This window comes from Ranitomeya imitator, chromosome 3, assembly GCF_032444005.1.
Source record: "Ranitomeya imitator isolate aRanImi1 chromosome 3, aRanImi1.pri, whole genome shotgun sequence".
Lineage (NCBI taxonomy): Eukaryota > Metazoa > Chordata > Amphibia > Anura > Dendrobatidae > Ranitomeya > Ranitomeya imitator.
This window is the reverse complement of record NC_091284.1, coordinates 766588938-766613406: the sequence shown is the minus strand read 5'-3', so window position 1 is coordinate 766613406 and position 24469 is coordinate 766588938. Positions and strand designations below refer to the sequence as shown.

At 43.7% G+C, this 24469-nt stretch overlaps 1 protein-coding gene across 1 annotated transcript in view; it reads right to left on the bottom strand.

The window, feature by feature from the left end:
• Window positions 1-21944, bottom strand: part of LNX2 (ligand of numb-protein X 2) — a 217254-nt gene extending 195310 nt beyond the window's left edge. The window contains exon 1 of the mRNA XM_069759035.1: window positions 21738-21944. The gene's annotated coding sequence lies outside the window, so the exon portion shown is untranslated. The remainder of the gene's footprint in view (window positions 1-21737) is intronic.
• Between the last annotated feature and the right edge of the window lie 2525 nt (window positions 21945-24469).

The window sequence follows — 24469 nt, the reverse complement described above, 5'->3', positions numbered from 1 at the left end:
TCTGTCAGTGAAAAGAAATTGCTCATTTGCACTGACCCACTGAACATTGGTCCATGACTGGTCCATTTTTTCCACAGACCGAAAATACGGTCGTGTGAACGAGCACTTGCTCTAAATGGCCAATGTATGGACCACATTTTCTGGGTCTCATATAACAGTCTCATATATGTTTATAGGGAAGTTAGTTTGTTAGTTCAGGTCAAGTGACTTGCCTCTAGAAATTGAGGACCAAACATGAACTGTGAAATGCCTTGTGAATTTGTCCAAAAGAACAAAAAGATCTAGAACGTTGAAACTCAACATGCCCAATCTCCCAGGCATCTGCCAAATGAACTGATAGTTAAGTGGTCCCACTGAAAATGGATGAACCAAATGATTTTGTTGGATAAGCCAATCATTATAGCATGGCGACCTCCTGACTCTTCCCTGACAGATAATGTTCATATTTATTATTATTATTATTATTTATTATTATAGCGCCATTTATTCCATGGCGCTTTACATGTGAGGAGGGGTATACATAATAAAAACAAGTACAATAATCTTAAACAATACAAGTCACAACTGGTACAGGAGGAGAGAGGACCCTGCCCGCGAGGGCTCACAATCTACAAGGGATGGGTGAGGATATAGTAGGTGAGGGTAGAGCTGGCCGTGCAGCGATTTGGTCAATCGGTGGTTACTGCAGGTTGTAGGCTTGTCGGAAGAGGTGGGTCTTCAGGTTCTTTTTGAAGGTTTCGATGGTAGGCGAGAGTCTGATATGTTGTGGTAGAGAATTCCAGAGTAAGGGGGGATGCACGAGAGAAATCTTGTATGCGATTGTGGGAAGAGGAGATAATAGGGGAGTAGAGAAGGAGATCTTGTGAGGATCGGAGGTTGCGTGCAGGAAAGTACCGGGAGACGAGGTCACAGATGTATGGAGGAGACAGGTTGTGGATGGCTTTGTATGTCATGGTTAGGCTTTTGTACTGGAGTCTCTGGGTGATGGGGAGCCAGTGCAGGGATTGACAGAGGTGAGAGGCCGGGGAATAGCGGGGGGACAGGTGGATTAGTCGGGCAGCAGAGTTTAGAATAGATTGGAGGGGTGCAAAGAGTGTTAGAGGGGAGGCCACAGAGCAGGAGGTTACAGTAGTCAAGACGGGAGATGATGAGGGTATGGACTAGGGTCTTTGCAGATTCTTGGCTTAGGAATGTGCGGATCCATGAAATATTTTTGAGTTGGAGGCGGCAGGAAGTGGAAAGGGTTTGGATATGTGGTTTAAAGGAGAGATCAGTGTCAAGGATTACCCCAAGACAGCGGGCTTGTGGGACTGGGGAGAGTGGGCAGCCGTTTACTGTAATGGATAGGTTCGTTGGGGAGGTCGTGTGAGATGGGGGAAAGATGATGAATTCTGTTTTGTCCATGTTAAGTTTTAGAAATCTAGTGGAGAAGAAGGATGAAATAGCAGACAGACATTGAGGGATTCAAAACCTTTCCTCTTGTGTCCTGGCACATAAGGCGCCATCAGTGGAGAGTGAGAGTACCATACTCCTTTCACTCCATAGATGAATCTATGGCCAAGTCAAGATTTGTGAATCTTGTTTAGTATTTTAAAGGTGTACGGGTGTGGATAATAACTGTCGCGTTCCCACCCCTGCAGACAACAATCACGTCATGTGAATAGAGTCATGCATTTCATAACATGTGTTGTGTCATGTGAGTGTGACCTGTGTATTGCGGTTTTAGCTATACACTTTGTATAGTACTGGGAATTGCAAGGTATTGTGTAATGTGTAGTTAATGCTTAGTGTGTAGTGCAGGGTAAGCACAGGTCAAGACATTGGGTAGTTATGTCAGTAGGATAAAAGATAGGGAAGTACAGTAACTGCAGGTAGACTAGGACATTAGGATAGGAAACCGTAAATGTTTGGACCTAGCCCAGATTGCGAGGGGGATAGGGCAACTAAAGCGAGTACCACTTCCTGTTTTAGGCAGATCGTGTGAGAGTTCGTTGAGTGACAATAACGAGATCAAGTTCAAGATGCAGTGGGCTACTAGCAGAAGCGATTACATATTGTTCTAGGCAACGTCGGGAGCATAAGCCTCGAAATAGGTGCTATGGAGAGCACCGTAACCCTTCCCATACAGAGGAAGATGTACGTGGAAACGAGTGAGGGAAAGGTAACGGATCTTGGCAATACTGCGGGGCTGGAAAAGAAATCCCTGGGGCTAACAGGAGAAGTAGGGATAGTCCAGGTGGAACGGAAAGTAAAGCGGGAAATGTATTGTATTACTGAAACAAGAAATGGAGGGTGCTTTGCCAATACTGCGTGTACAATCTAATGTACTTGAACTGTCCAGTAGACTGTTATGCGTGGAAATGAACTGGATGTCGCCTGACTTATGTGTGGCTGTTCCTGAAGATGGAGAACACAAGACAGCGGAGGCCTATGGCTTACAAGTTAGTGTAACGTACCCTACACAAGGACACGTTTTTCCTGTTAAGTAACATGGAGCAGCAGCTCGACCACAGCTACTGCCCACTGGCACCTTACAAAGGGAATGTGGCAATCTATGTACCTTATATTTACAGTTAAAGAAGTTTTCTTATCATTTACTTTACTTGCGCACTGCTCCCCGGCCTTCCTGCTTGCCTGGGGGCCCTGAGCTCCTGATTGATGGGCAGTTTGGACCTACATCATGGTTGCACCTCTGACCTGAACTGAGCTTTGTCCTATGCTGGAAGCACAGATACCTAAGACTCTGTAGCATCAGAGGAGCGCAAGGATGCTAGAGCTTTTCACCTATTGTGTCCCCCCCATTTCCTTGTAGATTGTAAGCTTGCGAGCAGGGACCTCACCCCTAATGTCACTGTTTAACCCCTTAGTGACAGAGCCAATTTGGTACTTAATGACCAGGCCAATTTTTGCAATTCTGACCACTGTCACTTTATGAGGTTATAACTCTGGAACGCTTCAACGGATCCCGCTGATTCTGAGATTGTTTTTTCGTGACATATTGTACTTCATGGTAGTGGTAACATTTCTTCGATATTACTTGCGATTATTTATGAAAAAAACGGAAATATGGCGAAAATTTTTAAAATTTTGCAATTTTCAAACTTTGTATTTTTATGCCCTTAAATCAGAGAGATATGTCACGAAAAATAGTTAATAAATAACATTTCCCACATGTCTACTTTACATCAGCACAATTTTGGAAACAAAATTTTTTTTTGTTAGGGAGTTATAACTTATAAGGGTTAAAAGTTGACCAGCAATTTCTCATTTTTACAACACCATTTTTTTTTAGGGACCACATCACATTTGAAGTCATTTTGAGGGGTCTATATGATAGAAAATAATGAAGTGTGACAGCATTCTAAAAACTGCACCCCTCAAGGTTCTCAAAACCACATTCAAGAAGTTTATTAACCCTTTACGTGCTTCACAGGAACTGAAACAATGTGGAAGGAAAAAATGAACATTTAACTTTTTTTTGCAAACATCTTAATTCAGAACCATTTTTTTTATTTTCACAAGTGTAAAAACAGAAATGTAACCATAAATTTTGTTATGCAATTTCTCCTGAATACGCCAATACCCCATATGTGGGGGTAAACCACTGTTAGGGCGCACCGCAGAACTTAGAAGTGAAGGAGCGCCGTTTGACTTTTTCAATGCAGAATTGGCTGGAATTGAGATCGGACGCTATGTCACGTTTAGAGAGCCCCTGATGTGCCTAAACAGTGGAAACTCCCCACAAGTGACACCATTTTGGAAACTAGACCCCTTAAGGAACTTATCTAGATGTGTGGTGAGCACTTTGAACCCCAATGTGCTTCACAGAAGTTTATAACGTAGAGCCGTGAAAATAAAAAATCGCTTTTGTTTACACAAAAATGATCTTTTCGCCCACAAATTCTTATTTTCACAAGGGTAACAGGAGAAATTAGACCACAAAAGTTGTTGTGCGATTTCTCCTGAATACGTCGATACCCCATATGTGGGGGTAAACCACTGTTTGGGCGCACCGCAGAGCTTGAAAGTGAAGGAGCGCCGTTTTACTTTTTCAATGTTGAATTGGCTGGAATTGAGATTGGACGCCATGTCGCGTTTGGAGAGCCCCTGATGTGCCTAAACAGTGGAAACCCCCCACAAGTGACACCATTTTGGAAACTAGACCCCTTAAGGAACTTATCTAGATGTGTGGCGAGCACTTTGAACCCCCATGTGCTTCACAGAAGTTTATAACGTAGAGCCGTGAAAAATAAAATTGCATTTTTTCTACAAAAATGATCTTTTTGCCCACAAATTTTTATTTTCACAAGGGTAACAGGAGAAATTAGACCACTAAAGTTGTTGTGCAATTTCTCCTGAGTACGTCGATACCCAATATATGGGGGTAAACCACTGTTTGGGCGCACCGCAGAGCTTGGAAGAGAAAGAGTGCCGTTTTACTTTTTCAATGTAGAATTGTCTGGAATTGAGATCGGACGCCATGTCGCGTTTGGAGAGCCCCTGATGTGCCTAAACAGTAGAAATCCCCCACAAGTGACCCCATTTTGGAAACTAGACCCCCCAAGGAACTTATCTAGATGTGTGGTGAGAACTTTGAATGCCCAAGTGCTTCACAGAAGTTTAGAATGCAGAGTCGTGAAAATAAAAAAAATATATTTTTTTTCCACAAAGAAGATATTGCAGCCCCCAAGTTTTTATTTTCACAAGGGTAACAGGAGAAATTGGACTGCAATAGTTGTTGTCCAATTTATCCCGAGTACGCTGATGCGCCATATGTGGGGGTAAACCACTGTTTGGGCGCACGGCAGAGCTCGGAAGGGAAGGAGCGCCTTTTTGGAATGCAGACTTTGATAGAATGGTCTGTGGGCATTATGTTGCGATTGCAGAGCCCCTGATGTACCTAAACTGTAGTAACCCCCCACAAGTGACCCCATTTTGGAAACTAGACCCCCCAAGGAACTTATCTAGATGTGTGGTGAGAACTTTGAATGCCCAAGTGCTTCACAGAAGTTTAGAATGCAGAGTCGTGAAAATAAAAAATATTTTTTTTTTCCACAAAAAAGATATTGTAGCCCCCAAGTTTTTATTTTCACAAGGGTAACAGGAGAAATTGGACTGCAATAGTTGTTGTCCAATTTATCCCGAGTACGCTGATGTGCCATATGTGGGGGTAAACCACTGTTTGGGCGCACGGCAGAGCTCGGAAGGGAAGGAGCACCTTTTTGGAATGCAGACTTTGATAGAATGGTCTATGGGCATTATGTTGCGATTGCAGAGCCCCTGATGTACCTAAACTGTAGTAACCCCCCACAAGTGACCCCATTTTGGAAACTAGACCCCCCAAGGAACTTATCTAGATGTGTGGTGAGAACTTTGAATGCCCAAGTGCTTCACAGAAGTTTAGAATGCAGAGTCGTGAAAATAAAAAATATTTTTTTTTTCACAAAAAAGATTTTGTAGCCCCCAAGTTTTTATTTTCACAAGGGTAACAAGAGAAATTGGACCCCAGAAGTTGTTGTCCAATTTATCCCGAGTACGCTGATGCCCCATATGTGGGGGTAACCCACTGTTTGGGCGCACGGCAGAGCTCAGAAGGGAGGGAGCACCATTTGACTTTTTGAGCGCAAAATTGGCTGTCGTGTTTGGAGACCCCCTGATGTACCTAAACAGTGGAAACCCCCCAATTCTAGCTCCAACCCTAACCCCAACACACCCCTAACCGTAATCCCAACCTGATCCATAATCCTAATCACTAACCCTAACCATAATCACAACCCTTACCCCAAAACAACCCTAATGTCAACCCTAACCATAACCCTAATCAAAACCCTAAATCCAACACACCCCTAATCCTAATCTCAACCCTAACCTCAAACCTAACCCTAATCCCAATACACCCCTAATCACAACCCTAACCTTAACCCTAATCCCAAACCTAACCCTAATCCCAAGCGTAACCCTAATGCCAACCCTAACCCTAATACCAACCCTAATCCAAACCCTAACCCTAATCCCAACTCTAACCCTAACTTTAGCCCCAACTCTAACCCTAATACCAACCCTAATCCAAACCCTAACCCTAATCCCAGCTCTAACCCTAACTTTAGCCCCAACCCTAGCCATAACTTTAGCCCCAACCCTAACCCTAGCCCTAAGGCTACTTTCACACTTGCGTCGTTTGGCATTCCGTCGCAATCCGTCGTTTTGGACAAGAAACGGATCCTGCAAATGTGCCCGCAGGATGCGTTTTTTGCCCATAGACTTGTATTGCCGACGGATCGTGACGGATGGCCACACGTCGCGTCCGTCGTGCACTGGATCAGTTGTGTTTTGGTGGAGCGTCGGCACAAAAAAACGTTCAATGAAACGTTTTTTTGTACGTCGCAACCGCCATTTCTGACCGCGCATGCGTGGCCGTAACTCCGCCCCCTCCTCCCCAGGACATAGATTGGGCAGCGGATGCGTTGAAAAACTACAGCTGCTGCCCACGTTGTGCACAATTTTCACAACGTGCGTCGGTATGTCGGGCCGACGCATTGCGACGGCCCCGTACCGACGTAAGTGTGAAAGAAGCCTAACCCTAAATTTAGCCCCAACCCTAACCCTAAATTTAGCCCCAACCCTAACCCTAAATTTAGCCCCAACCCTAGCCCTAACCCTAACCCTAGCCCTAACCCTAGCCCTAACCCTAACCCTACCCCTAACCCTACCCCTAACCCTACCCCTAACCCTAACCCTACCCCTAACCCTACCCCTAACCCTACCCCTAACCCTAACCCTATCCCTAACCCTAACCCTACCCCTAACCCTAATTTTAGCCCCAACTGCTGTTCTCCTGCCGGCCGGCAGATGGAGACAGATGGCGGGCGCACTGGGCATGCGTCCACCATGTTCTTCTGCCGGCGGCCAGGAGGAGCAGCAAGAGGATCCAGGGACCTAGGTGAGTATGCTAGGGTCCCCAAATCCCCCTATTTCTCTGTCCTCTGATGTGCGATCACATCAGAGGACAGAGAATTACACTTTACTTTTTTTTTGCGGTCGCCGGTAAACAGTTAATTACCGGCGATCGCAAAACAGGGGTCGGTAATACCGACCCCGATCATGCTCTTTGGGGTCTCGGCTACCCTCGGCAGCCGAGACCCCAAAAATTCTCCCATTGCCGGCCGGCGGGCGCACTGCGCATGTGCCCGCCATTTTGAAGATGGCGGCGCCCACCGGGAGACATGAGGAGCATCGGGGGAGCTAGGTGAGTATTGGGGGGCTACCTGGGACCCCTTTTCTCTGTCCTCCGATGTGCGATCACATCGGAGGACAGAGAAATTAAAAAGAGATCGCGTTTTTTGTTTTTTTTTTGCGATCGCCGGTAAACGGTTAATTACCGGCGATCGCAAATGCGGGGTGGGTTAAAAACCCCCCGAATCATGTTCTCTGGGGTCTCGGCTACCCTCGGCAGCCGAGACCCCGGAGAAAATCGGCCTCTGGGGGGCGCTATGGACTTTTTCCACAGTGCCATTAATTAACGGCGCTGTGGTTTAAGTACCCTTAGCGGCCGCCGTTAAAAGGCGTATCGGCGGTCGCTAAGGGGTTAAATTGTCTTAACTCGTACCGAATTTATTGTTTGTACATGTCCCCGCTTAATTGTAAAGTGCTGCGGAATATGTTGGCGCTATATAAATAAAAATTATTATTATTATTAGAGCTGGCTGCATCGTGACATCCGGTCAGCTTCAGAGCAGCGCTTACAAGCTTTATAGAAAAGAGCTTCTAAGTACTGCACTGTATGGCTAGCAGACCAGCCACCTCTGATAGCCTGCACGAATGGCCGGAAACCTAGGACACTAAACTATAAAATTAAAAATCCCTCCGTTCTTACGAGCAGAGAGGATTTCTATAAAGAATACAATTGAATAGTTGCTTGTTTTTACAATTACTTTGTAGTTTAACCTATTAAATATAATGTGAAGAACATTTTACTTATTCTTTCCTGGGTAGCTGCCCACACTAACATTTATATTAGTATTTCACAATACAGAAAATACAAAATAATATGAAGATAATGAATCTGTGAACATAAATTACAATATCTAGGCAGCGAGGACCGAGCCGCGTGGGTCTCCGGTGGCTTCTCCCTGCCTGCTGCCCTTGAGTGACAGGTCTCTCCCTATACAGGTACACAGGAGAGACCTGTCACTCCAGAGCTGAGGGTTGGGAGACACCATTGTGGACCTGCCTATCTGACTAGTCTCCCTCGTGGATCGGTCCATGGTGACATTTAAACTATTTTTTTCCTATGGAACACTCCAGAGTTTTAGAGTTAAACATAAATGGCTAAAATCATACATCCAGAGTCGGACTCATGTATTGGTAGCTCCATATTGGTGTAGTTAACCAGGACTGGCATGTAAGCGCTAAGAATTGCAATATTTTTGCACAACTTACAAGATGAACAAAAATATTACGACTTATTAAAGTGTTTTACACCAGGATTCTGGCTTAACACCTTAATTAATCGGCCCCTTGATCTTCATTGCATATATATTATTTCCTATGGGATTTGGGGGGATTGCTAATAAAAATGATAATTTTATTGAAACAGAGAAGTGTTTTTTGTGCCATTTTGCCAAATTATCTAAAGTTCTAAGATTTAATTTTTCTACTGTTACTTTCAGAACTCTCAGAAACCTGTAAAAACTGGCTCATTTATTGTCTGGCAACAGTGCTTGTTAGTGGGGATGGATTGTGGCCATTTTATACACTGTTTACCTGCAGATGAAAAGCAAAATTGATTGCAGCAGGTTAATATTTTGCAGCCGAACTGCCTGTCAGGAAGGGAATATATATTAATATAAAGCAAAAAAGAGTAAAATGATTATTTCACCGGGGGAAAACATGAAAGTTAATACACATCAAATAGCAGGATAACCATGCCTAGCACCCCGGAGTGCATGGCGTACTGCTGAGATTGTAGGGTATAAAAATATTTCAGAGTAGCGCAAAAATGTACATAATATATGAAATATATGAAAAAAAATGAAATCTTTAGCTTGTTTGTTTGGACTTTTCAACATTGGACTTTTAGCAGATTATTTGTTTTTGGTGGAATTACCTTTTAATTGTACATATAAGAGTGACGACAATTGTGATTCTACAGACAGGGATTCTACAATCTTCACTTTATTTTCTTTAAAAAAAAAGAAGATTGTAAAAAAAGATCCCAATAGGCATTGTTTACACAAGGAATTGATGCCGTGTATTTTGCTGCAGTAAAGTGCTACATATGTATATACAGCTCTGTCCTGCTAAGGCCAAATTCAGACGTCCATGAAACAAAGTTCATGTGTTTGGATTGGCATCAGGCGTCCCAACTTGAATCAACAGTGTCCGATATCCCTACCAGCCAGGAAACCTGCATGCGGCCAGTCCATCTGTCATGAGTTTTATATGGGCTGTGTTTCCCAGATGTCTGAATGAGGCCTTACACACACCTGACCAATTTTAACCACAGAGTCTACAAGCCAAATTGGTTCTAATTTAACATAGCGTTTTAACCCTCAGTCAGTGGCTCTGTTGGGGATTACAATCGAACCCTCTGCAAAATGGGATTTGGGCTAATGCGCCGATGATACCATTGACTATAATGATGTAGACTGTCACTGTGCTCTGACGTGCATCATTTTCGGCCATAAACACCTAATGAGGCAGGCAGTAAGAGATGGTCTTCTACTTCTTGTTGCTCGCCTCAACTCGGATTACATGGGCAAAAAGGTATATCAGAAATCACACCTGACATCAACTCCAAGTCCGATTACCCTGATTGCCAACGCACTAGGGAAATTGGGAAGAACTGGGCAAAGCACCAGATACTATTATTATTATTTATTTATAAAGCACCATTGATTCCATGGTGCTGTACATGAGAAGGGGTTACATACAAGTTACAGATATCACATACAGTAAGCAAACTAACAATGACGGACTGATACAGAGGACGAGGACCCTGCCCTTGCGGGCTTACATTCTACAGGATTATGGGGAAGGAGACAATAGGTTGAGGGTTGCAGGAGCTCCTGTGTTGGTGAGGCGGTAGCTTTGGGGGTGGTGAGGAGGCAGCGGGGTCAGTGCAGGCTGTAGGCTTTCCTGAGGAGGTGGGTTTTCAGGTTCCGTCTGAAGGATCCGAATGTGGTTGATAGTCGGACGTGTTGGGGCAGAGAATTCCAGAAGATGGGGGATATTTGGGAGAAGTCTTGGGGCGGTTGGTTGTTGGTAAGTGTGGAGGAGAGAAGGAGGTCTTGGGAGGACCGGAGATTACGTGAGGGAAGATATCGGGAGATTAGTTCAGAGATATATGGAGGAGACAGGTAGTGGATGGCTTTGTAGGTCAGTATTAGCAATTTGAACTGGATACGCTGAGGGAATGGGAGCCAGTGAAGAGATCTGCACAGGGGGCAAGCGGAGGAGTAGCGAGGAGAGAGATGAATTAGTCGGGCAGCAGATATGGCGCATCTCATGTGATGCTCCACTTCTAGGGTGGCTGAAAACTGGTATTTTTAGACTGAGAAGGGCCCAATAACCAAGGACCTTCGCAGACTGATAAGACTGCAGCTGTCTACTTTACATTGGCTGGTTATAAAAAATATGGGGTATTTTTTTTCTAATTATTTATTAGGTTAAATAAGGCTAAACACCCTTTAGTGGCACATGAAAGGCGCTAAAGGCTGCTAATTTATTATATGTAGGGGGCTTGTGAAATTATATGTCTACAGGATATCTATCTATCTATCTAATATCTTTCTATCATCTATCTATCTAAGATCGCTTAATCATTTTTGTAAACTAGCTTTAGGTTACATAGAGCATTATAGAATGTAAAACATGATGTTAAAAACACATTGCATATGGATTGTATAATACGCATGTCATATGGATGCTAGGCGAGAAAGAAATCTCACACTCGCATGACATACGGAATGCCATATGCATGACTCTTGACAGCTTTTCTGGCTGAGAATCTGTACGATATTATATATGCAGATGTGAGCGAACCATTATAGATATGAAAAAAAAAAAGTTTCTCCACATTCTCCTCGATAAAAAAAACTGATGAAGATCTGACCAAGCTCTAATGATAATCACTGATTAAACTTGGGACGTTTTTGTCTTACGTGAAAAAAAATGATGTGTAAATGAGACCTTAGGGCTTAGGATATGTTACCACAATGAGGTGGGGAATTTTTAATGTAGATTTTCTGAAGCATTTCTGAACTTATTAAATAAATTACGGTAGGTTACTTGCGTTTTTTTATATGTATTATTAGCGTATTTTTGACTCTGTGGTTTTTATCTCTGGTACATTATGCATTAAATAAAGCTGCTTTGTTTTTGATACATCCCGGTATTTGACTTTGACAAAACTTTTTTGATGTGTTGTTAGTGCATTTGTGAGTTTTTTACCTACGGATGTTCCGCGTGTAATGCAAGTCTATGGGAAAATCCAAGCAGAAAACTCAGTGTATCCACAAGAGAAATTAACATATTGTGGATATGAAACACGCACCGCAGATCAATTTATGCAGCGCAAAAAAAAACACACATTGGGAATGAGGTTTCTATAAATCCCATCCACTTTGCTAGAAATGTAAAACGCTGATTTTTTTTTTTTTTGCCCAGCGAAAATAAGCATTGGCATCAGCTCACCAAAAACTAATTGTGGGAAATGACGGCAATCTTAGCGATCCTGCTGTCAGAACATGCTCACTGACAGATTTGTAATTAAATCATTCTGCAGCAAGTATGTACAGGGAAGCGTACAGGCTGTAGAAGCCAAACATTGTAAGGTTCATAATGAAACCCAATTGTATAAATGCTTTCATTCACGTGAACACAACTTTCTCCGAAGGTGGCAATCCTTAAAATTGTGCAAAACCTTCGAAAATGTATATTTTAAAATGGCTATAGAATCCAACGTCTGGCTCTTGCAGCAATGCCTACTATATGCTGGACCATATCCTGTGCCTGTGACCTTATCTTTCCTAGTTTCCTCTGCACCCAGAAAGGAAATAATTGTTTCCAACTCATGGAGACTGAAGAAAAATCAACCCTATTGAAAAACTGAATTATCCAATTTAGCCTTAATGACTTTCAAGACTCAGTTAATGCTACTGACCCATGTAAATACCATGATTATGTATTACAAAATATGAAGTAGTGCTGTAGTAGGACTTTGTAATGTGCCATTGTCATACTATGGCCCCCACAATATAATAAGATAGCCCTCGGAAAGTCAGCCGATTGTGAGAAATCCAACCTGAGTGCAAGATACAAATGTCAAGAGATCTGCAATATCCTTGCCAGAACAGACTGCGCACCGTATTTTACATGAAGGAACACAGGCTTTGAATCAATCCAGTAATCAATAAGTCAATCCTCAATATACCCTTTGCCACAACTTGTCAGACAAAGGGTTCAGCTAACAAAGCAGAAAAGGATGATTATGCAATGTCTTTTGGAATCTCAACTTTAAAATCTATGCCTCCAGTGCTGACCTCAGCTCCCCCGTTATATATGTTTGCCCATAAGCATTAAAGGGAACCTGTCACATGAATTTGGCGGGACTGGTTTTGGGTCATATGGGCGGAGTTTTCGGGTGTTTGATTCACCCTTTCCTTACCCGCTGGCTGCATGCTGGCCGCAATATTGGATTGAAGTTCATTCTCTGTCCTCCGTAGTACACGCCTGCGGAAAGCAATCTTGCCTTGCGCAGGCGTGTACTACGGAGGACAGACAATGAACTTCAATCCAATATTTCGGCCAGCATGCAGCCAGCGGGTAAGGAAAGGGTGAATCAAACACCCGAAAACTCCTCCCATATGACCCAAAACCGGGGCCGCCAAATTCAGGTGACAGGTTCCCTTTAAGGTTTTTGAGACATTCTGTTGTGTAATTATATGTCCGTGGTAATCAATAGAACTCAATGAAACTGCTTTCTGCTGGAAGAAAGAGAAAAAAGCCCTAGAAACCAAAAAGGTAAATTTGCAGTGTTACTACACTTTATTCCCCTGAGGGAGCTTACAATGCAAAACATGAGCTATTTAACAAAGACAGATCTTTTACTGTAGATGGATCGGGAACTTGGCTTACACTTTTGATCTACAGTATACTTCATATTACCCGTTATATGGCTCCCTAGTAGCCTGGTCGTTAGCTGAAAGTTAAGGTACCGTCACATTGAACGATATCGTTAACGATATCATTGCTTTTTGTGACGTAGCAACGATATCGTTAAGGAAATTGTTATGTGTGACAGTGACCAACGATCAGGCCCCTGCTGGGAGATCGTTGGTCGCTGAGGAAAGTCCAGAACTTTATTTCGTCGCTGGACTCCCGCTGACATCGCTGGATCGGCGTGTGTGACACCGATCCAGCGATGTCTTCACTGGTAACCAGGGTAAACATCGGGTTACTAAGCGCAGGGCCGCGCTTAGTAACCCGATGTTTACCCTTGTTACCAGCGTAAACGTTAAAGAAAACAAACACTACATACTTACCTTCAGCTGTCTGTCCCCGGCGCTTTGCTTCTCTGCACTCCTCCTGCATCCTGTGTCAGCTCCAGCCAGCCGTAAAGCAGAGCGGTGACGTCACCGCTCTGCTTTACGGCTGACCGGCGCTGACAGTGCAGAGGAAAGCAGAGCGCCAGAGGACAGACAGCTGAAGGTAAGTATGTAGTGTTTGTTTTTTTAACGTTTACGCTGGTAACCAGGGTAAACATCGGGTTATTAAGCGCGGCCCTGCGCTTAGTAACCCGATGTTTACCCTGGTTACCGGGGACCTCGGGATCGTTGGTCGCTGGAGAGCTGTCTGTGTGACAGCTCTCCAGCGACCAAACAGCGACGCTGCAGCGATCGACATCGTTGTCGGTATCGCTGCAGCGTCGCTTAGTGTGACGGTACCCTTGTCCTATAGATTAGATAGCTGCCAGCTGATAGCTATACCTCCTGTCCTTTTCCACCATAAACATTTACTGTCAGTTAGCTCATTGCTGGCAACTTATCTCCAGCAATAACAAAAGGATCAGGCATTAGGTTAGGTTCACATTGCGTTAGTGCAGTCCTTTCAACGCATGCATTAAACGGACTGCATTAACGCAAGTGCCGAAAAAGATTGCGTTATGCAATCGCGCTAGCGCAGATGCTCTATCTGCGCTAGCGGTGACGACCCGTGTCCAAAGGTCCATCACAGAATGATGACACATCGCTAGCGCATGCCGATTATGGCATAAGTTGGCGATGCGTCCGATAATAGGGGTTAATGGCAGCATTAACGGACTGCGTTACACCGCATTATGTGAACCCAGCCTAAAAAAATCAACAGCCCAATCCATATTTTCTCCAACATAAACTGTTTATGAGAAGTAGAAGACCACCATAGTCATCAGAAGGTCTGCTGGTCCCACCAAAATCAGCAGATATCTTGTCCTCATGTGTAGGGCCAGCTTTTCGATCCCCCCTACATGATTAGGAATGCATGTTTTCTCAGTAGGAAAAGGGGTGTAGGACAGGTCTGGCAGCGGCTTATGTCTATGAGAAAATGGAAGACTTGGTCAATCGAAATCTAATCTGCCATCTGGGAAGAGTATGCCCAATTCATTCACGAAAATGGGAGATAAACAACAGTACTTGGCCACAAACAATGTACGAAGCTGCCGTGTTTCGCTCCCTACATTGCTTGTATCAGACCGCAGATATCAGTGGGGTGCCAGGTTGTGACGTTAATCATTTTTTTAAGTTACGAAAACCAAAATTAGGCAGAAAATCTAGTCTGCGGGTGCTTAACATCAAATAAGAGCAATATACTAATATATTGTTATTGAAGGGACTGCTCCAGTTAGCATGTCAGTGATGAAAAAGTAGAGCACGGAGTCCCCAGGGAACTGGCCCACTATTATGTCACTTGTGCTATCACAAGGCTTAAAGGAAAGCCATCATCAGAAAATGATCTATTGTTTAAATCACATTTCCGTGTTATATTTATTTATTTTTTTTATTTGAAATTTTTTTTCTTTTAGATTATGATCTCTGTTAAAAAAAATATATAGTCATTTTGCAATTTCCACATGGGCTACTAGGGCTTTATTAGACTCGCTACTTGTGATTTCAGGGAGAAATTTCAGTAAGGCTTTCAAATTCAGGCTTACGATGGCTGATAACTAGTGATAACATGTTATCCGAGCTTACTCGGGTGTTATCCGAGTATCTCGGGCATGCTCCAAATACTCCCAGCAGCTGCCTGTGTTGCGGCCGTGGGGACTGGAACATATTATTCGAGCACGGCCAAGATACTCGGATAACACCCGAGCGTGCTCACTCAGAGTCATCATTACTGATAATGCCTCTATAAACAACTGATCCATCGATCACAATAGATGATGTTACTGCTGACCCTGCTTCCCTCAATTCGCAATGACCTTTGCACACACACATTAGATGCTTCAATTCCAAAGATAGGGTCGGAGTCTGACCACTGTGGCTGTGCACATGTGGATTTTCTGAATTAATAGGGTTAACCCGGTCCCTAACCCTAATTGCTAAAAAGCCCCAGTGGCCATGGTGTAAATTGCAATATTTCTATATCTTTAATACAGATTGGATATGTTAAAAAATGATTTTTTTTTAAACATTTAAGACAAAATCTTGATTTAAGTAATAAGTCACTTTCTGATGATAGCTTTCCTTTAAAGAAGAACTTTCTAAGCAATGGTGGGAAATTGAGACCACTCTATATCTATTCCATTGCTCTATAGATACCTTTAATTGGAATTGATGTTTAAAGTGAATAATTTGTAGAAAAATATTACGGTAATTTTTTGGGTATTTTTCTATGTATTTTCCTTGCCACATTCTATCTAAAATATCCAGAAATACAGTAGTTTTTCGCTCAGCATCATATTAGGTCAACACTGCCTGTTTTATAAAGATCATTATAAAGTCACTGTCTCATAGAGGTCACTGGAGGCAGATAATACAGAACCGACACTGACAATAAGGCGAGTATTTCACGTCAGTATGTGTAAGGCCATGTTCACACCATCCTTTTTTTAATGCGGAACCGCCGCGATTTTTCCCGCTGCGGGTCCGCAGCTGTTTTCCATGCAGGGTACAGTACAATGTACCCTATGGAAAACAGGAACTGCTGTGCGCAAATTGCGGAAAATCGCGAAAAAAGCCGCGCTGAATAGCCGCGGTAAAAAAGAAGTACCATGTCACTTCTTTTTGCGGAACTGCAGCGGTTCTGCAACCATAGACCTCCATTGTGAGGTCAAACCCGCAGTAAAACCCGCAGATGAAAAAAATATCTGCGGGTTTTCTGCGGTTTGTGGTGCAGAACCGCTGCAGTGTGGCTGCCCCCCCGTGCCCCAATCCCACCCCCCCATGCTCCGATGCCACCCCCGTGCTCCGACGCCCCCCCGTGCCCTCATCTCCCCCCCTTATACTTACCCGGCCTCCCGGTGTCCGTCCGTCCGTCTTCTCCCTGGGTGCCGCCATCTTGCAAAATGGCGGGCGCATCCGGCCGGCAGATTCGTTCCAAAGTGCATTTTGATCACTGAGATATAACCTATCTCAGTGATCAAAATAAAAAAAATAGTAAATGACCCCCCCCCCCCCCTTTGTCACCCCCATAGGTAGGGACAATAAAAAAATTAAGAATTTTTTTTTCCCACTAAGGTTAGAATAGGGTTAGGGGTAGGGTTAGGGGTAGGGGTAGGGTTAGGGGTAGGGTTAGGGGTAGGGGTAGGGTTAGGGGTAGGGTTAGGGTATTTTCAGCCATTTTAACCCTAAAAAACTTCCTAGAAAACACACAGACTCTGCATAGAAAACTGCATAAAAAAACGCACTAAAAAACGCATCAAAAAACGCACCAAAAAAGCACCAAAAAAGCACCAAAAAAAGGACCTGCGTTTTCTGCCAAGAGCTGCGGTTTTTAGTCCTGAAAAAAAGGAGGGAAATCAGGAACGTGTGAACATAGCCTAAGCCAAAAAAAGGAGTGGGTGAGAAATACAGAAGTGGTGACATGTTTCTATTACTTTTCCTCTGATTATTCCACTCCTGATTTTGGCTTACAAATACTGATGTAAAATACTGACCAAATGCTGCATGTGTGAATGTGGCCTGAGTGGTGGACTCCCCTCTCCCTGCGCAGTAAGCACTGCACAGATCACAGCCCATGCCCACAACACTCTGCACACGTCTCCGTGTCGATTTCTAATGTTCGTGTGACTGCTGTACAGAAAATCTCTAAAATGATGATCAGAGCAAAATGGTTGCTGCATAATAATACTAAAAAAAATTTTTTTTAAGTCCCCAAAAATGTGTAGATTATTAAAAATTTTTTTTAGGTTTGATACATTTCTATTGACATGTTCATACCCATTATTGGAATCTTGGCGTTTCCTATACTCTACTGATCAAATATAAAGCAAATATAGAAGTGACTCAGTTGCAGCTTCTCCGACACATAATATCGTGGGAGATGTAGAAGAAACGTGTAAAGAAAAAAAATGCTTGAGTTACAGGATCCGTGCAGCTGTTCTCTCACTCTGACAAAACCCCCGCTTGGTATCAGCACTGAGAAGGTGTGTGAATCGGAGGAGATGTCCCAGATTGCGCTGGTTCTGGTCTTAGTGGCTGAAGCTTTGTTGCTAAGGAGAGAAATGGAGGGGCTTCTCAGAAGGCCACTTTGGCACGACGAGTGGGGGAATTGAGGCTACAGTTCCTCTACCGATCACATTAAGTGTGACATAGGGTCATCGTCAAGGACCGGTCAGGTCCATAGACTGGTCAGGAACACAGACTGGTCAGGTCCATAGCCTGGTCAGGTCCATAGACTGGTCAGGACCACAGACTGGTCAGATCCACCAACTAGTCAGGTCCATAAACTGGCCAGGTCCATAAACTGGTCTGGTCCATAAACTGGTCTGGTACACAGACTGGTCTGGTCCATACACTGGTCTGGTCCATACACTGGTCTGGTCCATACACTGGTCTGGTCCATACACTGGTCTGGTCCATACACTGGTCTGGTCCATACACTGGTCTGTGTAGCTATGGAGGAAACATGAAATGCTCCGATTGAAGCTGTAGCATCCTCCAAGCGCACGCAACAGAGCATTATCTGGAGCTGGATCGGCTAAAGGAGACTCAAAAAGCATTTGTCAAAACGATCACTGAGAGTCCATTAAAAGAGTGATGTCAGGTGAAATGTGTGACGGTCAGGTATAAAAGCAAAAATGGCACCCCAATGCAAATCTATAAACTATGGGCACATAGATACCCTCCAAACGGAAATGATAGATTTTGTGGTAGAACAGGAATAGGGCTTGGTGTGCATACTTCTCTGACTATTTATCTGCTGTGACTGCTAGGGAAAAAGGAATATGAGATTGCTGTGACTACTAGGGAAGCAGAGGAAACTGCTATAACTACTGTGGAAGTGGAGGTCTGATGTGACTATTAGGAAGAAAAGGAATATGAGGTTTCTGTGACTATAAAGGAAGCGGAGGAGACTGCTAAGCCTACGACTAGTAAGGAAGTGAGGGTTTGATTTGACTGCTAGGGAGAAATATAATATGAGGTTGCTGTGATTTCTGGGGAAGCAGAGGAAACTGCAACAACAACTGAGGAAGTGGAGGTCTGATGGGACTACTAAGGAGAAACGTAAAATAAGGTTTCTGTGACTACAAGAGAAGCAGAGGAGACTGTTAGGACTACTAAAGATCTGGGGGTTCGATGTGACTACTAGGGAGAAAAGTAATAGGAGGTTGCTGTGACTACTAGGGAAGCAGAGGGGACTGCTATGACGGATAATTTAGTGGATGGGGGGTCTGCTGTAACTACTAAAGAAGTGAATGGAGGGCTGCTTTGACTACTGGAAAAGTGTGTGTGTGTGGGAGGGTCTGCTGTGACCACCAGGGAAGTCTTTTTGCTCTATGGATGTACTGCGATGACTAATGGGGAAGCCAAGGTGGATATTACTATTAGAGAGTAGGAGACAGACACTTGTGTGACTATCATTTAGAGTGGCTTCATTTCGACTGATGGGGAGAAGGCAAAACCTCCAGTGATGTGCAACGGTAGGCGGACTTAATGAACCGCTCCTGTTATCTTGTTATTCCTCCGTTATCCCTCTTAGAGGTTTATTAACAAATTGACAAATTGACAACTGGGTGTTACTAGTCGGGGGCGTCTCCCTACACAATCTGACTCTGCCCAATTAGGGTACTTTCACACTGGCGTTTTTTTTTAATACGTCGCAATGCATCGTTTAGGGGAAAAAACGCATCCTGCAAAGTTGTTTGCAGGATGCGTTTTTGCCCCATAAAGTAACATTACCGATGCATTGCGACGTATTAACACACATCGCAACCGTCGTGCAACGGTTGCGCCGTGTTGTGGCGGACCGCCGGGAGCAAAAAACGTTAAATGTAACGTTTTTTGCTCCAGACGGACCGCTTTTTCCGACCGCGCATGCGCTGCCGGAACTCCGCCCCCACCTCCCCGCACCTCACAATGGGGCAGCGGATGCGCCGGAGAATGCATCCGCTGCACCCGTTGTGCGGCGCTAACAACGCTAGCATCGGAATCTCGGCCCGACGCAATGCGACGGGCCGAATTCCGACGCTAGTGTGAAAGTAGCCTTAGTGCTAAGAGTATCCGACTCTGTAGAGACACGGCCCTTTGGCAAGAAAAATAGCAAGACCCAACAATCAATTTCTTCCCAAATTTCTAAAATGAATAACTAAGGAATGGCACAAAGCAATGAGTTATGAGAAAAGATTCTCCAGGATTGTCGTTTCATTAAAGGGGTTGTCTGGGGAGAAAGACGTTATCACCTATCCACAGTGGAAAATGATAGATCGGTGATGGTCTGACCATTGGGATCTCCACCGATTGGCACATTGGGGCCCTTTTATCCCTGTTAGAATGGAGCGCACGTGCCCGACTACCTCTCCATTAATTCTCTATGGAAATGCAGGAACGCTGTGCCCAGCTTTATTCAACAATCCCCATAGAGAACGAATACAGCGCCGGTTGAACATATGTCCCAATTCTAGCGGGATAAAAGTGCCCCATTCTGACGATCAGAGAGGGTCCCAGCACTGAAGATCATTTCTTTTCAGGAGAAAGCTCCATTAATAACGAAAGTATTTACTCACACTTACACATCTGTAGATCCCCTTTAAATGGAATTCAACACTACAAACTGCATCCACTTTTATATAAGTGTCTTGGACCTGATAAGCCTGGTGTATTTATCAAGTATCCATAGAAAAATAATTTTTCAGAGTAAGTACGCCAGCCTTACCAGCTCTAACATATCTATTTAATAACGCATGCACTTTGTATTTTGACATCTGGCAACAGCTAATACATCGATGTGCAAGAAGAGACATTATGGACGCAGCAGTCGTGCGACCGTCAAAGCCTTTACGGCAGCCGCAATTGTTTGCATGCTCATCAAATGTTACAGGGAGGTCACCCAAGGGAAGAAAAAAAATGGACTGATGAAGGGGTATCACTGAGAGTGACAACTTTTCATCTTATAACATGCTGCCATTAAAAATCCGCCAACCTGTTTAAAGTCCTCAATATGGTGACAGCATACATGGAAGTAGGCTCCTAATCATGACGGTGCTGTCAGCCGATGCAGCAGTTAAAGTTTTCTTCTGGCCCCAGAGTCAGCCAAGGTAAATGTTTCCATAAGTCGGCTATGTTTTGGCAGCAGGCTTCCTCCTGATCTGCAGCGGGGCACACACCTCTGTAATCAATGCTGCCAGCAACTCGCCAGCACCCAAAGATCAACAGCTGACACATCTCATCTTACAGCAAATATACCCACGGGAGAAAGTGGATCCTTTCCATGATTTTCACACATGGGACGGGGTGGATTTAACCCCTTCTCTGCCCCCTAGCTGTGCAACATCCTGCAGAGGCTTGGGGAGATCCAATGCCGCCTACTACAGAATTTTATTTTTTTTTTTAATCAACACATCTGTATTAGGATGTGTAATTATCATGTCATTTATAGAGCCAAGCCAACGATGCTCACAGAGCAAGCAAAGGAGTTGCAGGTACCCATTGCATCAGAGGGGACGCTGGCCATACTGCCAGGAGACCACAACAAAAGAATTCAATTAGGCATCACTGGTTCCAGAATACCAACCGGAGACACGGACCGCTCTGGTACTACATGAACGGTTCCAAGGATCCCTATGGTCATATGAACCCTAAATCGGTGTGTGTGCGACACGTCGGTTATGTCCATCATGTGCAATCAGCTGGATACTTTACATACTCGGAAAAAAAAAAAAAAGATGCATTTTGCATATGTTGCAGGTTTTTCCAAATCACAATTTCCCATACATCTTCCCCTAGACTACGCTTTCCCAGCGCAATACTCAACTTTCCCACTGCGCCAAGGAAACGAATTTACGGAATATCATTTCCACTTGTCACCCAATGAAAGTTCGCTCAAAGTCGATATTGGAGAATGGACGTTATTGGCGATTGTGCAGAATTTATAGAATATGTGCAAAACAAAGGAAGCGCCATCTGACAGTATGTAGGCAGCCCTGCCCAATGTCAGAGCTCATAATACACACCCCCACACATCATGCATCAATGAGCTGGAGACCCCCTTACCCCTCTCTCCTCCCCCCACCCTTAGAAATAAAGAAGTTAACTCACCCCCTGTCTGTGATATCCCCCTAGGCAACAAGCCAGGGTGGCGCTGGCAGCACATACATGTGTCAGATACACAGAATAGTCCTGGTCGCCCAATATGCCTGAGTGGGAGAGGTGACGGTCAGAGTGCCCCCTCCCTCCTCCTTCGCCTATTGCTGCTGCTGCTGCTGCTGACACACTCCTGCCAAGGCTCCGCTGCAGCTCAACCCAGACTATGGTTACCCAGGAAACCGAAAAACCCACCCCATCCTACTATAGAAAGCCTGTGGTGTCCTTGAGTGACAGTCGCTCTGGACCAATAGGCTTTGAGAAGGGAGTATGAGATTGCTCATGCAGTTGCTGTAGCCTGGTAAAAAGCAAGTGACAGGTAGGGATCAGAGTACTTACCTCTGGAGTTCGGATTAGTATTTATTATTATTATTTGTTTATATAGCACCATTGATTCCATTGGGTTCTATCAAAATACAAATATCACTTACAGTAAACAAACTAATAATAACAGACTGATACAGAGGGGAGAGGACCCTTACATTAGCATCTGTTAAATATAGTCAGCGGATTAATTTACTGGCTGGAATAATTACTAATAAATATATTTTTTTTTTAATCTATTAATATATATATCACCAACATGTTCTGCAGCGCTTTACAATTCAGAAATCAACAAAAACAATAAATGGTCTGAAACAAACCTGGAACGTTATATGTGATCTGCAAGAATCGCTAATTCCTTACGTAGCAGGAAAAGGAAAGATGATTTTGTGTCCACCTGGAAATAAGACACGTGTCATTGTTACAATTCATTGCATTCAATGCAGATTCAGTGGTAACATTTCCATCATCGGTAAAAAGAAAGAAATAAATAGTTTGGTGTCTGGCACCGAGCTTTATAATGAAATTGATTTCCCCCCCCCGAATGTACACTCAGACATGCATGACCGTTACATTACTGGTGGGGGAAGCTATCTGAAGAGCAGGCAAATTACATAAGTGTATGTTTTAATCAATAGATCGTAGATATAAAATGTCAATGCATACGAAAAATGGATCGAACGTGTGTAATTAATTTCATAATATTGTGACGCAGGGGGCTACAACCGTACACTCTAATGTCTGTCCCTGCCAACACATCCTGGCACCAACCTTTGAAAGCTATCCTACTAAAGTTTACAGTCTCTCTCCTACCACCTAGCAGTCCAGACATTTAAAGGGGTGGTCCGAAGGCAAAGTAATTTTCATTCTAAATCCCTATCTATCTAGTGCCATCATCTAAATTATTTTCTAATACCTTTGCATTAAAAAATTCCTTAACCTTCCCTAATTACACTAACTGCTTTTCTATTTTTTCCTACTTACTTTTTAATGATGCCTAGTCTGAGAATTCCAGTGCCTACTCAAGCGAAGTGTCATCAGGGGGAAGAGTCTGCGGTCACAGTGACGCTCATTTCAGGAGCTGAGCTAGTCAAGGTAAGATTTGCTCTGTGCACTGTTGCCGGCTCAGATCAGCACTAACGACCAGCACCAGAGCGGTGTCATAATACCAGCAGGTAGAGACCAGTGCCACCACCGCAATGGACATCACTAGTCTATGTAGTTGTGTACCTAAAGTCTGATGGGCCCCAATGCAAAATTTGGACTGGGCTCCGCCATCCTGAATACATTTAAAAAATATCCTGATCTATATATCTCCCATCCTGCTATATGTCCCCCATTATGCCACTGTTCTTTAATGTATAGAAAAAAATAATGCACTATACTCACCAGGGGCGTACATAGAAGTCATGGGTCCCCATAGCAAAAGTATAATGCACGCCTCACAGTCCGCCATATAGTATAATGCCTCCCCATAGTCCTCAGTATAGTATACTACACAACCCAGTCCTCCATATAGTATACTGCACCCCACATAGTCCTCTATATAGTATAATGCAAAACCTGTAGTCCTCTATATAGTATAATGCACAGCCCATAGTCCTCAGTATAGTATAATGCACTGCCCATAGTCCTCCATATAGTATAACGCACCCTGCATAATCCTCTATATAGTATAATGCACAACCTATAGTCCTCTATATAGTATAATGCACAGCCCATAGTCCTCAGTATAGTATAATGCACAACCCATAGTCCTCCATATAGTATAATGCACCCGGCATAGTCCTCTATATAGTATAATGCACAACCTATAGTCCTCTATATAGTATAATGCACAGCCCGTAGTCCTCAGTATAGTATAATGCACAACCCATATTCCTCCATATAGTATAATGCACCCGACATAGTCCTCTATATAGTATAATGCACAGCCCATAGCCCTCAGTATAGTATACTACATAACCCATAGTCCTTCATATAGTATACTGCAAAACCTATAGTCGTCCATGTAGTATAATGCACAACACATAGCCCTCCATATAGTGTAATGAACAGTCCATAGTGCTCCATATAGTATAATGCACAACCCATAGTCCTCCATATAGTATAATGCACGCTCCATAGTCCTCAATATAGTATACTGCACAACCCATAGTCCTCCATATAGTATAATGCACCCCCCATAGTCCTCTATATAGTATCATGCACAACCCATAGTCCTCTATATAGTATAGTGTACAGTCCATAGTCCTCCATATAGAATAATGCACATTCCATAGCCATACATACAATATACTGCACAACCCATAGTCCTTCATATAGTGTAATTTACAGCCCATAGTCCTCCATGTAGTTCAATG